The following is a 16,103-nucleotide window of genomic DNA, read 5'->3' as shown; positions in this document are numbered from 1 at the left end:
ATACTGGCATTTCTGGGGATGACAGCAACAGAGAGGATTGTGATCCTTCAGGGGACTCTGGAGCCATTTCTGCGTCTTGTGCAGGAGGCTGGCTACTTGGTGCACCTGTATCCTGTGAGACGTTCTGTGTACTTGGACCTGGCTCATGACTCTCCTCCCTCTATGGTGCCGTGCCTTCAGTCTCCTGGGAACGCCTATGAGATGTGTCACCTGTGGACGTATGAGCGTACATTAGCTGAGCGCTACTGTCTCACAGTCACTACAATAAAATATTTCTGACTTCTTAAGCTTTATTCTCTCTGCAATCATTTCCCTAACTTGCTGGTTGCTGTGCTGTTTGACATGGTCTTACATTCCATAACTACATGTACCATGATGCATTGCTCCTGTATATTGCTAGCAGTACTGGACTGGGGTTCACTTGGCCACAAAGGGTAAAGGTAAGGTTGATGGAATGGGGGGGGAATGCTGAGCATGCGTCTTACCTTTTCTGCTTGCAGCTCTGGCTGAGCTGTCTACTTCTCCCAGTCCGCAGACACTGTCAGGTTCAATGGTAGAAGCCACCATCTCCTCAAGGTCAGTTAGGAGGGGTGCTGGGTTCTTGCCTCCACCAGTTTTGCTTGCCTGCTTGTGGAGTTCAGCCAATTTTTTTTGTTTGGCTCCTGAGGTCGTAGAATCTCTTCTTAAGGTCCTCTGTGTCTCTGGTTGTCACTCCAACTGTATTAACCTTATCAGGTATGTCCAGCCAGAGATTCCTTTTGGCAGATTCTGCCACAGTGAGGGTCTGCCTGCCAAACAATTTTTGGTACACCTTTACCACCTCCTCAACAAGGACCTGCAGCTCCATGCTGCTGAATTTAATTTTCCTCCTCCTCTCTGGCTGCTTTTAATCTTTGCTGCTTGCCATTTTGCAGTTTTAAAAGTGCACAAAACTCCTTCTGCTGCTCAGGGACTCAGCTCTGCTCCAACTGCCTCTCCAGAAGCTTCTAATTAGTTGCAGCTGCCTGTGTAGCCACTTCCTGGTAGGGAGTGGGAGGGTGGTAGCACCCGATTGGCTGCCTACTTAAGTTTCACTTTTGGGTTTTTTCCGATTCGGTAGGCCCATAGGAATGAATGGGGAATAGCGATTCGGTAAATACCGATTGTCCGATTCCGAATTTTACTGATTTTTTATCTACATCCTATTTACCAATTCTAAAATAACGATTCTGTAAAATTCGGTATTTTAGAATCGATAAATTAGGATTACCTACATGTGGCCCTAAGGGGCTTATTTATGAGCCCTTGCTTCACTTTTGCGCAGCCGGTGCGTCATTTTTTGTGATGAACCAGTGTGTAAAAAATGTGCCATGTTGTGTCATATTTACAAAGTGAAGCATCTAGGGAAAAGCGTCACTTTGTAAACCCCTGCGCCACATTATACCTGCGCCATGTATAATGTATGCAGGGTGGGTGTTCCGACGCAAGTAAGGCCCGTAGAAGTGACACAGCGAAATCTATGAGATTTCACTGCGCCACTTCTAAGATGCAAAAGTGTCAATATCTTACTCCAACTTCACAGCTGAAATAAGACTGATGCAGGAACATTTGAAATGGGACGTGCCCATGTTAAATGACCCATTGCTGGAGTTGCGTCCCTTTTGTGACACACTTCAGCAATGTGTCATTTTTGCGCCTACAGATACGTCAAAAATACTGACGTATCTGTAACTCCTTATGACATGATACGTCATACTGTAAATATGACGCATCCAGCATGTCACAAGGAGGGTGCAATTAAACGTGATTCATCACTGTTTTCACATAGCAATTTGTTCCATTTCATAAATGAGGCCCGAATAGTTTTCATAATATTGGTTGAATAGATTTTATAGCATTAACTGTTTAATTAATATTATTTTTATTTTTAAATCTATTTTAATGTTTACTTTTTTGTAAATTAGTTCTTTAATGTTTCGTATTTTATTTTATGTCTACATTAATTTTTTATAATTTTCTCACTCAATTGTTGATATTTTCATGGTTTTACTGTGTATGTATGTTTTATATATGTAGAAAAATAGTTATTGCCCAACTCATGTGGAGTCTCATAATACATTAAGTTATAATTAGGCATTGTTCAGACCGGGCAATTCTTCAGAGCTGATATCGATACAATTGATCAAAAGGCTCTATTTGACCACCTAAACCATGTTGGTACTACTATTAGTATTTAAGGCCCTGACATCGATTGCCTCCTTCCTGGGGAATATAATGTAAATGGTACAATTGAATGCCCTCTCCTTTCCTATCTCTCAAGCATCATAACTTTCACAGCCCCCGTTCACTCTTTATATGGGCCCTATCACTGATCTGTTACAACACTTCAAAGCTACTTACTAACCTTACAGTGATAGTCAGCTTATTTTTTTATCTGGACCCACATGATTAGTTGCCTGGAGTACAAACCACTGAACTATGTAGCCAGTTGTATGACTGCCTCAAGATCAATCCATACCAATTGGAGATTATCTCTTTTAAATAAATTGAATCTTTGGGTCAATTCTTTATGGCCCTCTAACTACAGAGATTGCCCTGTGCCTGTATTGAAGAATAGAAACTAGGGCATCGCCATAAACTCCGAATTCGATCTGGATAATCAGATCTCTATTGTCACTACATCCTGTTTTAAAAGTTTTGTTAGTCTATTCTGATTGCACGATCCATTAAAATCATAGCAAACATTAAGGTATATAAAAAAAAGAAACTATCAAAGGACTGTACCATACTGAAAAGCACCACATACAAGAAAAATGAACATTGTTGCTTGATTAAAAAACATGAGGAATAGCAGTAGGAAACACTCATTCATAATAGCAGCAGCCAAGAGGTCAAGAACGGGTGAAAACAAGTGCAGATAAATGTTCAAGTGCATGTTAGTGCATTTAAAGTCGGAGGCTCTCATCCTACGTATACTGTTGGTAAAGTGTTTAAAGTGCTATTACCAATCACTCCTACTATCAAGGTGGGGGCTTGCCTGGCCGGGTAGGGTTCATAGCGCCTTATGTAGTAAGCATTTAATTTGAAACTTCCAAGGAGAGACATTTTTGAGCATTGATAAGTCAATTGCACTGATGAGGCAATCAAATAAGGATTCTTAGGCGAATCCTGCCCTTTCTATCACACCCCCACAAAGTTATGGCAGCCACTGTTTTTTCATGCTAGACTCTATCACTTCAATACTGTATACCTTGGAAATTGTCCATTGCATGACTTCAAAAAATCCCAAACACATCAGCTAGATCCATTTTCATGATCACAGCGTTTGACTCAACATCAGATTATCACCTGCAACTTAATTGACTGCCATTTCATAAAATACTTCAGTTTACATACATTACAAACTTTTTGCGGGACAGGCCTCTCTTTATATTCAGCACAAATTTCTGAAATATACACCCAGTCATTTGCTAAGATCCAACACCAAAGCAATGCTAGTTTTTCCCCCTTTCTCACTCTAAAACTGGGGTGGCCGATCATTTAGCGTCCAGGTTTCAAACCTTTGGAACTCTTGAGATCCGTGCTATCCCACAGCTCTGAAAGTTTCGGAAAGCACTCAAAATGGGGCTGTTTAAACTGTAATGTATCTAGAAAGCTATCTTATTTTGCTTCCCTTGAAAGACAACATTACCAAAAACTCCTCTGGAGTGGCAGTTGCGCTTCATAAGGCTCCTAAAAATAAATAAGTAAATAAAGAAACATTGGCAGCCGAACATAGCACAAATTCCAATGGGTGATTAGTCTAAAGATGTATGGGGCATATTATCAAGACAGGCGATAACATTATTGCCGTTTTAGCGGCAGAAAACTGCTGCTAAAACGGGGATAATGGGCTTGATAATATGCTCTATGGAATTCCAATTGAAGTCCATGTTAAATGTGAAGGACATCTAAAATGGACTTCGATTGGAATTCCATGGAGCATATTATCAAGCCCATTATCGCCGTTTTAGCAGCAGTTTTCTGCTGATTTTATTTCCTGTCTTGATAATATGCCCCCCAGGACTTTTGAGTTTGTTATTATGTATAGCTGTAAAGTCCACAGTGAAAAACAGACGGGGGTGAAAGTGTAATGTTGGGAATTTTGCATTGCACTTCTTACATAAAATTCCTGAAATTGCACTATTAGTCCCCATCGCGGAATTACACCCCTGTTCGTGGCAAAATTATAGCACAGGAGCAAAGCAAACAATGAGAATGAGAGTGAGTGTTGTTTCAGCTATTTTTAATGCAAAATGCATCCTCCCATCAAAAATATGTTTTGCACTAAATTATAGCGCAAAATGACTGGTTTTGAGAAAAAACGAGTAATTTTGTGTTCTTTTCTCATAATTTAGCATATTACACAAACAAGCTAATTACTCGAATGTTGCTAACCCCTAGTAAACAGGTGTACCTACTGTTTTTCTGGCCCGCATTCAGTTACTATTTCAAAAACTCAATTATGATGCAGTTTTTCAGGACTGTTTTCTTCATAAAACTCACTTGATTCTTTATTTTGAGTAAGATCCTCTTTTAGTCCACAACTTTTTTAGATTAATTTCGCTCAGTCACTAGAAGCAGACAGCTCCATTAGGCAGTCTTGGTGAGAAATGAAGATAAAAACATCCACAAGCTAAGTGGCTTCCATGGTTCTTTCAGCATGTCTCAGAAATGCAAGGGAGAGAGAGGAACATAAACTTCCATTTTCGTCTGGCACATAGCAAAATATTGTAATGGAGAAAGCAGGAGTGAATCCAGCCTACAATAGATGTATCAGTGGGCCTAGGATGAGTTCATAAAGAAAGGATACCCCTAAAACGATCCATACAGTGACCCCTGACCCTGCTTGCAGGACAGGTCGCTCCCCTGCTGCCGCACAGCTCCACCTATGTGCCAGCGCCTCCCTCGCTGCCACTGCCCCTCCTGTTTTAGCAGCCTGTTCCCCACCGCTGCGCCCCAGTGGCCCCACCCCCTCGCCACCCCGCTCCTGCCTCCCAGCTGCTCCTCCCTTCCTACCCGCCTTAAATGGCGGTCGCCAGAGGCAAGCCAGTCTGCGCCCGCACCGCGCCCAGACCGCACCCAGCGCCAGAACCCCTGGACCCCGCGCACACCACAACGCCAGACTCCTATACGATGCCAGCACTCTCCTTGCACTCAACACCGGCCGTGACAACCGCTGCTTACAGGACGTCTGAAGTGCACCCACTGACCTTTCTCTTGCCGCACCTGCAACTTCACCTGCAACAGAACCACCAAACCTCCAAGGACTGGACCCAACCACCTCCGCTGCATCCTCCTCAACACCCGCTCCACATGCAAGCACGCTGTCGAGCTCTGGGACCTCCTTGACAGCTCCGCCCCAGATGGTGGAATGACTCCTCAGTGCCCGACATCGCCATAGCCATCCCGGACGGCTACAAGATCACCCGCAGGGATTACACCAACGGAACTGGAGGAGGTCTAGCCATCGTCCACAAGTGCACCCTCCAGTGCTACACCCATGCAGACGACACCCTCAACACCGCCGAACACCTGCACTTCCTGATCCACATCAACCCCAACACCACCCTCAGAGGAACACTCGTCTACAGAACCCCGGACCCCGAGCTCAGTTCTGCGACTCCATCGGCGACCTCGCCAGAACCAACGCACTTGCCTCCAAGGACTACATCCTCCTCGGGGACCTCAACTTTCACCTCGAGAACAACGATGCCAACTCCGCCACCCTCATCGACAACCTCACCAACCTCGGCCTCAGACAACTCGTCACCACACCCACCGACGCCCCCGGCCACACGCTTGACCCCGTCTTCGCCACAAGCACCCACGTCGCCTTTAACCACACCACGAACTCCACTGGACTAACCACCACTGCATCCATTTTACCTTCCAGAAACCAACCACACCACCGCACCCAACAGCTGCCCTGCTGCTGCTGGAGCAAAGTCACCGAAGACCAGCTGACCTCCACCCTCGCCCAGAACCCCCCCACCACCCAGACGCTGCAGCCAGCAACCTCAGACAGTGGATCGACAACTGTGCCAACACCCTCGCCCCGCTCAAGAAACCCTAGAACAACCACACCAGCAAGAAAGCCACATTGTTCACTGAGGAGCACCCGACCTCCAAACGCACATGCCAGAAACTGGAGAAGAAATGGCTCCATGAACGCACACCGGATAGCCACGCAGCCCACAAGGACGCCATCCACAGACATCACCACCTCAGAGGAACAGCCAAGAGATCCTCCTTCAAAGCCCGTTTGGACAACAACGCACCTGACAGAAAAGATCTGTTCAATATAGTGAATGAACTCTCATACCCCAGCGCCAACACCAATGACATCCTGCCCTCACAAGATCTGTGCGACTCACTGGCCAACTAATTCCACCACAAGATAGCCGACTTCCGCGACAGCTTCAACACCACAACCGCCCCAACAACGCCAGACTCCAACACCCCCTCGAACACCACCAGCACCAACCACCTGACCTTCTGGTCCAACGTCCACTACTACGAGACGCGCACGACCATGAACTCCATAAACTCAGGATCACCATCGGACCCATGCCCACACCACTTATTCAACAAAGCAGATGCAACCATTGCACCCCCAACTACGGAAGGTCATCAACATCTCCTTCGAAAGAGCAACATTCCTGGAAAGCTGGAAGCACGCCGAAATCAACGCCCTCCTCAAGAAACCCAAGGCAGACCCTAAGGACCTCATGAACTTCAGGCCCATTTCCCAGCTCCCCTTCCCGGTGAAGCTCATCGAGCAAATCGCCAACATGCAACTGACCTGCCACTTCGAGGACAACAACATCCTATACCCATCCTGGTCTGGATTCAGACAAAACCACAGCACCGAGACAGCCCTCATCGCCGCCACAGAGGACATCATGCGCCAACTTGACAACGGCGAGACATCAGCCCTCATCCTCCGGGACCTGTCATCCGCCTTCGACACAGTCTGCCACCATTAACTAATGACATGCCTCCACAAAGCCAGAATCCGAGTAAAGGCCCTGGACTGGACCACGTCCTTCCTCTCCGGCAGAACCCAGAGAGTCCGCCTCCCACCCTTCCGATCTGAAGCCGACATCATCTGCGGTGACCCTCAGGGCTCAACCCTCAGCCCGACCCTGTTCAACGTCTTCATGGCCCACCTCGCACAAGTGGCCCACCAGCACGTCCTCAACATCATCTCCTACGCGGATGACACTCAGCTCATCCTCTCCCTCACCAAGGACCCGCGCACCGCCAAAACCAACCTTCACGAGGGAATGAAGGCCATCGCCGAGTGGATGAGGAGCAGCCGTCTGAAACTGAACTCGGACAAGACAGAGGTTCTCATCCTCGGCCCCACCCCCTCTGCCTGGGACGACTCCTGGTGACCGACCACACTGGGAACAGCACCTACACCCACGGACCATGCACGCAACCTAGGATTCATCCTCGACTCCTCCCTCTCCATGTCGAAGCAGGTCAACGCCATCTCCTCTGCCTGCTACAGCACCCTCCGCATGCTCCGCAGGATCTACAAATGGATCCCGACTGACACAAGAAGAACGTTGACCCAAGCCCTCGTCAGCAGCAGAGTGGACTACGGCAACGCACTCTACGCAGGAATCCCTGCCAAACACCTACGACGACTACAACGCATTCAAAACGCCTCCGCCCGACTGATCATCAACATCCCTCGCCACAGCCACATCACCCCCCACCTGAGACACCTGCACTGGCCCCCCATCAACAAGAGGATCACCTTCAAGCTCCTCACCCACGCACACAAAGCACTCTACAACACCGAACCAGCCTATCTGAACAGCAGACTCAGCTTCTACACCCCAACCCGCCGCCAGCTCCGCTCCACCAGCCTCGCAGCCATCCCCCACATCCAACAAACAACCTCCGGTGGCAGATCCTTCTCCTTCCTCGTCGCCAAGACCTGGAACACCCTCCCTACCCACCTGCGACAGACCCAAGACCTGCTCACCTTCAGAAGACTCCTCAAGACCTGGCTCTTCGAGCAGTAGCAGCACCCCCCTCCCCTCAGTGCCTTGAGACCCTCAAGTGTAAGTAGTGCGCTTTACAAGTGACTGATTGATTGATTGATTGACCCATCTCTCACTTTCAATTCACTCTCATGTACTTCATATGCCTATATTTCCATCAGTCCTTTGTTGGGTAAAATAAATGATGGCCTGCAAAATCACTACAGTTAATCAACTCTCCCACCACACCTCTTCTCCAATCACTAAGGTCAGCATGGTCAATTTTAAAGATATTCTACCACCTACCACTGCCAGTCTTTCAGAATGCTCGGTAGGGCAGTAGATTAAAGTGGAGCTCTCATACTTTCTTCTAACAGGAAGTCAATATCCGCTTTCCAGATCCCAAAGTCAGGCCATTCCTCCTAAACTTTCAAATCCATGAAATATGCCCCTTTTTAAATTTGCAAAACCTATTGACAAGGGCTGCTCAATATGCAACCTGAGAATCATTGTAAAGTAGAGCATTATAAACACAGAGGTCAACTGTGGACTTACTGGACAAACAACACCTAATTATACTGGATAAATCCATAATTCATTGTGCAATCAGAACAAATAGAGCTAAAATGAACCAGCAAGTTCCATACAGATATATATAAACGTTGTGAGATAGACAGTTTTTTCTTAAATTAAGAACAATATATCACTTAAATTGTGATCACAAGACGCAACAAAGTGAACCAGTGGAAAAGGTGTTTATACAAAACAGCTGTTGACTCAAGACTGAATGGTAGTATTTGAGAAAGTTTGGTCCAGGAGGAGTCTAGATGTAAGCATGTTGTCTGTGTTTCCTGTTGGCCTCGTGTGGAATGTGGAGATCAACATCAAGACCAGACAAGTTAATAGCAGTAAAAATTGAAGAGAAAGTATGATTTAATATGTTGTTTGTATGTGGTTCATCAAGACCAGCAAGAATAATATAGGTGGCCTGCACAAATGACTGTACCCTTCCACTTGGTGAATTCAGCTTTTTGGGAAGCAACTTGCACATTATCATGATCCCTCTTAATTCCAATCCTGTACATATAATGTGTTTAGCCACCACAAGGACCTTAGCTATCACCGTCAATGGCAGATCTCTCTGCGTAATTGACTAAACTAAGTTCTTACTCATGTAACTTTGGTTAATATGTTAATACTTGTGGTGTTTTGGCAACTCCAATTTATTCTTTAGTCTTTCTCCTTATCATTAGGATCCATTGGCATTTAAGTTGAAATTATATTTTGCATGCTCACGTGTCCTTGACCTAGAGTATAGCTACTTGCCTTTCATAAGTATCTTGTCAATTTATTACGGGTCTGATGATGAGTTTGGCGGTGTGAGAGTGGGCCACCCCGCCACCGCCCTACTCCCACTCCCACACCACCAAACCTCACAGGTGGCCATCTGACAGATTACGAGTTACGGTGGTGGGGTTTCACTGTGTTGGAGCGGGCAGTGGTGTGGCAGCCAACACCCCAAACTCCTAATCAGGCCCTTAGTTATGAATGCATCCAGTACAATTAGGCCTAGCTTTGTGAAATGAGTTCACAGTAATCCCTGTATTTAGAAAACCTTTTCAAAACTTGGGCATGGCATACATCCCTAAACAAGGTAATTTAGCTGAAAATTGTTTCTCAATTCTAATAGGTAAATAAAGATTTGAAATTCTCTAGCTGTCTCCAAAAAACCAAAACTGAAATAGATTGCCCAAATCAGAATAAAGGTTCTTCCCTGCTTATGAATGTAATGCATGCTGACTTGTATACATGGTTGTTTCCTTATATTTTAATTTTGTTGTTAATTTAATGTATGGTCTACGCATGTGTATTCCCTTCCCATTCTCAGGTAGAATGTTGCTTGCAATTTTCCGATTGCCCTCTTTGCCTGCATATTGCCTCATAGCATCAGCTGAAGCAATGTAAATGCATCTGTCAGTATATCAGTTGGCATGTGTAAGCCATTTCTTGCAAGGAGGGCTGTGAGTTCTGCACTTGCATTGATTGTATTTGGACGTCATTTAGTAAACTTCAGTGCAATGTGCACTATTAGTTTCTATGCTGAGCATTGGATGCAATCAGAATTAATTGAAATAGGAAATAAAGGAAAAACTATTCTTCAAGTGTTTATTCCTGTTGTCAATACATTTTTAACAGGATGAGTCTACCAACATTGAGATACAACGTGGGTCTGATTCATAAAGGGAACTTACACTTTTGATTAAGTTTACACTTTTGAGAAAGTTTACTACAAGTCAGTATTCACAAAGTGCATTTTTGTACAAAATTAGACTTCTGAAGTAAGTTACACATGTAACTTACAGCTTTAGGGTAAATTATGCCAGTGGTTATTAACCTGTGGCCCAAGGACCCCTGTACATCCAAGATGCCTAATCAGGGGCACCGTGACTGTTTTAAAATTTTAAATACAATTTAAATTAATACAATAAATTTGACAAAGTGTATAAAAATAAAGGATCAAAATGAAAATGTGAACCCTTTGTCTATATTTGATTGTGAATTACACAAAATATATCAATATTTTAGTATTAATTTGGTGTATGCTTGTTTTTGTATATTTTTTTGAGGTTCAAATTAGAGAAACTGTTTAGGCCGGGAGTTTGTGCCTTCCAGTATTGACTAAGTAAGGGTCCGCATATTCCATTAATTGTTCTGTGGGGGTCCACAGCCATCAAGAAGTTAAGAATTGCTGACTTACACTTTTTTTTTTCAGTCATAAGCTTTTATTCGATATGCAAGATATCTTATAAGCACATTTACAATACAGATATTACAATGTACAAAAAGCATCACTTTAAGAAGTCAGTATAAGAATTCATTTAAAAAAGATAAAAGGGCATGAGGTGCCCGATAATAATTTAGCTAAAAAGAGGATTAAACCGCTACTGACAATCTCTTACATCGAATGAGCCAAAAACTTTTTAAAAATTTTGCTGTTCCACATACAATAGGAGGGGAAGTGTCCGTAGTTAGAATGCGCAAGGCTACTAAGTGGCTACGTGTACCCATGTTTCGGCAAAGAGGTTTCAGCCAAAAACTCCTAGGCCTTGCATAGTCCGGGCATTCAAATAGAACATGCGCGATAGACTCTACCCTACTCGGGCAACAAGCACAGTTGGGGGACGTACGGGCCGCTGATTTCCAATTTGATGTCACTGCACCAAGCGAGAGGGATCCAACTCTAAATTTAAAATAAAGAGCTCGATCAAAGGGGAGGGTAATCAAGTCCAGGTAGGGTTCAAAGGCCACAATGTCTTTGACTAATAAGAAGGCAACAGTAGACTTGCAGTGGTTTGAGTTTGTAATTAATTGCTCCGCAGTCCACTTCCAGAAAAGGTCCTTAACAACTTCTTTCGGAGGGGCTGAACGTGCTGACCAGTGGTCCCCTAATCCAATCTTCTCCAGAAGCTTTTTAGTTTCTCTTAGCCATCTTATTTTAGCCCAACCCCCCAAACTCATTATTTCCCCCAGGCCATCAGCGTAGGATTTTAGCTCTTCACCCCTCCAGATTCGCGTCCATAAAAGGAGCGGGCGAAGCTGGGCCTGATCTTTAATGTTTTTACAGCCTGTATCCAACAACACTGGTACGGACGGTGTGCTCAGAGGGATAGAAATAAGGGATTTTAGAAGCTTGGTCTCCGCTGTCGCCAAGGTATCCAGTCGGCAGTGGCCCCACAGTTCTGCCCCGTACAAGGCTGATGTCACTACCTTGGCCTTGTAGATATCAATTACCGGGGTGAGAGATCTCCTAGGTGAGGCCCGGAACTCCCTCGTGAGAGCTCCTCCTACTCTCCTGTGGTTAAGGACCATTTTGTTGATGTGACTTTCCCAAGAAAACCTGTCCGTTATCCGAATGCCGAGGTAGTCGAATTCGGACACTTTTTCCAAGGCAACAGAGTTAAGCATTGGTGGGCGGCCCAGTTTCCTTGGTGGATTTAGGACTAGATATTTTGTTTTGTCCACGTTAATTATTAACCCTTTTGCGGCACAAAACTCCTGGAAACGCGTTAGCAATTTCTGGAGGCCTTGGGGAGTCTTCGAGATCAAAAGCGTGTCGTCCGCAAAGAGCAGAGTGGGGATCCGGACTCCTCCGAGACGGGGGGCGTCAGCTGGCTCTTGTTGGAGGTGTTCTACCACCCCATTCACATAGAGTGAAAATAGGGTGGGTGCCAAGACACAGCCCTGTCTTACGCCCCTGGACACTGGTATCTTCTCGGTGAGTTCTCCGTTTTTACCCCAACGGACCTGTGCAAAGGTATGGGCATGGAGGCTAATGAGGAGGGACAAGATGTAAGGGGGTAATCCCAGCTCGTAAAGTACCCTCCAAAGCTCCTCCCGGGGGACTAGGTCAAAGGCAGTCTTCAGGTCTATAAAGGCAAAGTAAAGACTACCCTTGCCTAGTTCCACCACCTTCCACCCCAGTAGTGCCAACCTAAACACTTTTTTTTTTAAATACAGCACTACACATGGCCAATCATTGGTACTGCAACATCCTTCCATAGAAAATAATAGATGAAGGGAATTAAAATACGACATCATAGGGAATAGCGTTAAAATAAATTAAAATATTCTATTATATAAAATAGTTAAAAATATAAGTAAATATAAAGTGATGTTTAAAAATGTATTAAAATAGAACGTATTTATTATTTCGTTCTAAAATATTTAATACCTATTTTTATTTTAAAAAACAATGTAACAGAAACACTGATCAAATATAATTGAATACAATGTTATTATTCTATACATCATTTTCCATAATTATTAATATACTTTTGAAATATTTCTTTTTCGTTTGGAATATATTTGTAATTTAAACTAAAGAAAATAATTGTAATTTAATGGGATAAATTTCAATTAATTAACGTTTTTATTTCAAATAAATGTAATAGTGCTGTAGCATTTCATTTTTTTGTTTTGCTTCACATCTAAAGTAAATACATAAATTGAATGTACACTAATATTCAACATATTTTGTTTTATTTATTTTTGGGTTTAATACATTTTTTTAAAAGTCCCTATACTTTATCAAAGAGAGACTCCACAGTAGTGGCAAAGATGTCCACATGCTAAAGTATTTAAAAATGTTTAAAAATATATTTAGCTAAAAAATACATCTAAATATTTTTATGAAGGAGATAACAGTGTTGGTATGCGATCAAACATTAATAGTTCTCTCCATTATGAGATGTGTGTCAATATTGATTGGTGTATCGTGAATGAAAAGACCAAAAAACAGTGGTTGTGAATCAGAAATTCTTTTTCTCCCTGCACATAGGAGCAATTGATCCCTATGGGTTCATTGTTCCTCTAGTGGTGTCGCCATGCAGGAAGAATAAAGGACAGAAGATCTGCTCTTTAAAGGGCAGGCCGTATGATGAATTGACTTAACCCCCTTATGGCAAATGGGATAATAGGTTTCAGATGGAAGAATCAGATGAAGGTTTACCGATGGAAACATAGCAGTTCTGCCACCTCCATGCAAAGGGGTTGGTGATTTACGGCAGCGCTCCAGCTCTGTGAAACTCCGAATGGATACCATTGATGAGCGTATTGCTGAGATATCAAACCATATCTGTCATCATACCTTTGACAGACTCAACACATATAATACTAAATGGGTGACAATATCGAAAGCTTTTTATATAAATAAAAAAAAAGAAAACCTGAAAATAGCACGACTGTTTGTTGATGGATTGGAACTACAAATCACCTTTCCTGGAGGACCATTTTAGTCCATAAGAATCCTCGTTCTCCACGGAGCAACCAATGATCAGTGGCATCAAATTGCTGCTGACTCTTCCAAACTGATAAGGAAACTAGCATTCAGGGCTGGACTTGCCAAGCAGGTGTTAGAGAAAACCTTTTTGTGACTGGGGGCAAGCAGGCTTTTATCAGCCCAAGTTTTTGTGACTTCTTGTCCTTAAATTATTTACATTGAGCATGTGTGATGGGCTGATATGAAGTTACTGTGTTTTTATGGCTGGTTACCCAGGGCTACTCCGCAAATTCCAGGAAGTCAATGACAGAACCACACACTCAGTAAGACTGAAAATGTATGGCCTGTAACAAGACTGTCTACATGCATTTTGAATGTCTGTGTTGCAGACTCTGCACTGTTAATTACTCTGAGAATTTGGATTCTTGAAATTGAAGAATGCAGGATTGAGCTGGCGTATCGGAGTTGGCCAAGAGTGGAAACTACCCAAGCCAGAGGCAGAAAGCTATTTGAGCAGAGAAGACATTTGAGTTAAAAAAAAAACAGCCTTAATTTGTGTGTGTGCGCGCGGGTGTGTGCGTGCATGCGTGTGTCACACAGAGAGAGAGCTCCTGTGTTGGTGTGGGGTGCTTGCAGCCTAGCAGTCCCATACCAGTATCCTGACAATACATGAAATGTAGGGCCCCCTGCAAACAGGGGCTTATGTATTGCATGATTGACAAGACCATGTTTGGCATGATCGGGCTGTCTATGTTATAATGGTGGCCATTCTTAGCATGGCAGGGCATCTCCAGCATGAGGATACCCAACGCTGGCATAAGATAGTCCCTGACATAAGGCTCGTTATTCTTGATTCATTATGGGCATGCTTGTCAATAAGTAGCCGGCCCATGTAATGTGGCATATTGTGGAATTGGTTGGCATTATAGAGTTCATCCTTGGCATACTCCTAGCTCTGGGACAGTACTGTTCAGTCCTCACATATTGTGGGCATCCTAGACATGATAGTGAACAGGCCTGGCATAATGTTTGATATTTGAACGTATTAAAGACAGTTGAGGACTGAAGGGGCACATCACAAGCCTACTGCTTACATATTTGAATATTGTTGGCCTCCTTGATAGTATGTAGCCCATCCTCTGCATAACAGTGATCCTGCAATAATGGTGCCACCCTTGGCGTACAGTAAATGTATCTGACATAGATGTGGCCATCTCAGTATTGTGGTCTGAAAGCAAAGCAGATGCTTTTGATGATGGTGGCTGGGCAGCAGTACATGTACGTAGCTGATTATAATTACAAGTGGATGCCGGAGATGAAATGTGTATTATCAATAATGAAAAGCTGGTGCTTCAGAAAAATAAACTGTTTTTGATAACATATCAAGATTTTGGTGGGAATTATTTTATTGATCCAAAATTAAAAATGTATTTGACAGGAAACATTTTTATTTCTAGAAGATCTACAGATGATGATTAGGGACACAGTGATTGCATTTCAAAATATACTTTAAACTGATATTTGAGTAAGAGGAAGTGAGCTACTGCTAATATTATTCTTGTTGTCAGAGAGTATCTACTGTTATGTGCATTTCAACTTCTACATTGATAAAGCACTTTTAACTTTATTAGTATTATGCTGTCCAATACCTGAGCTCATAAAACTGGAGGAGCCTATATGCGGTCTAAATCAGAAAGGTGTCTATAAATGAGGTGGTGACACTTTTGTGTGAGCCGCGAGTATTGCTGTTGACAATGTTACATTATAAGATCTGTGTAGCTGTTCAATATTGCAGAATTTTCTTTGGGAATTACAACCCCCTCCTTACACCCGCTGGAGGAAATGAGGTGCAATTGCTCGGCACGCTCACAATATTTCAGAGTGGTATAGCTGTGCCTGTGCATATCAGAATAGATGCCCATTGGGACAGCTCTGAAGGTGCCTCATTAGTCTGATGCCAAAGCATCGTGGAAGTCAAATTGCGGACTATTGTGAGGCCCCTGTGAATGCCTCCTTATTGGGATAGCAAGGTGGAATACTACTTAAAGGTTCATTGGGACATTCCCGTTCTTCCTGGCAAGTCAAAGTGGCATTTGAGCAATTATATTTAAGACATTTGGCTGTAAATTGCCTTATTTGCCCTCACGTTTTCTGAAATTTCTTTTAAGGACATTTCCAACATTCAAACAATTCCCTGAAGATCATCAGGCTTGCTTGCGGTGCTTAGTGCTCAGAGCAATGGGTGCTGGCATGAACATGTTTGCTTTGGCTACTTTCAGTGCAGAGTACAGCCCTGGCAACGCACA

The 16,103-nt window shown here is 43.7% G+C and overlaps 1 protein-coding gene across 2 annotated transcripts in view; it reads right to left on the bottom strand.

Annotated features, from left to right (window-relative positions):
• LOC147722440 (aromatic-L-amino-acid decarboxylase-like) overlaps positions 1 to 16,103 on the bottom strand; it is a 592,216-nt gene that overhangs the window by 148,631 nt on the left and 427,482 nt on the right. The gene's annotated exons all lie outside the window — the stretch shown is intronic.

This window comes from Lissotriton vulgaris, chromosome 4_1, assembly GCF_964263255.1.
Source record: "Lissotriton vulgaris chromosome 4_1, aLisVul1.2, whole genome shotgun sequence".
Classification (NCBI taxonomy): domain Eukaryota; kingdom Metazoa; phylum Chordata; class Amphibia; order Caudata; family Salamandridae; genus Lissotriton; species Lissotriton vulgaris.
The sequence above is the reverse complement of the archived record's forward strand: the minus strand, read 5'-3'. Positions and strand labels throughout refer to the sequence as shown.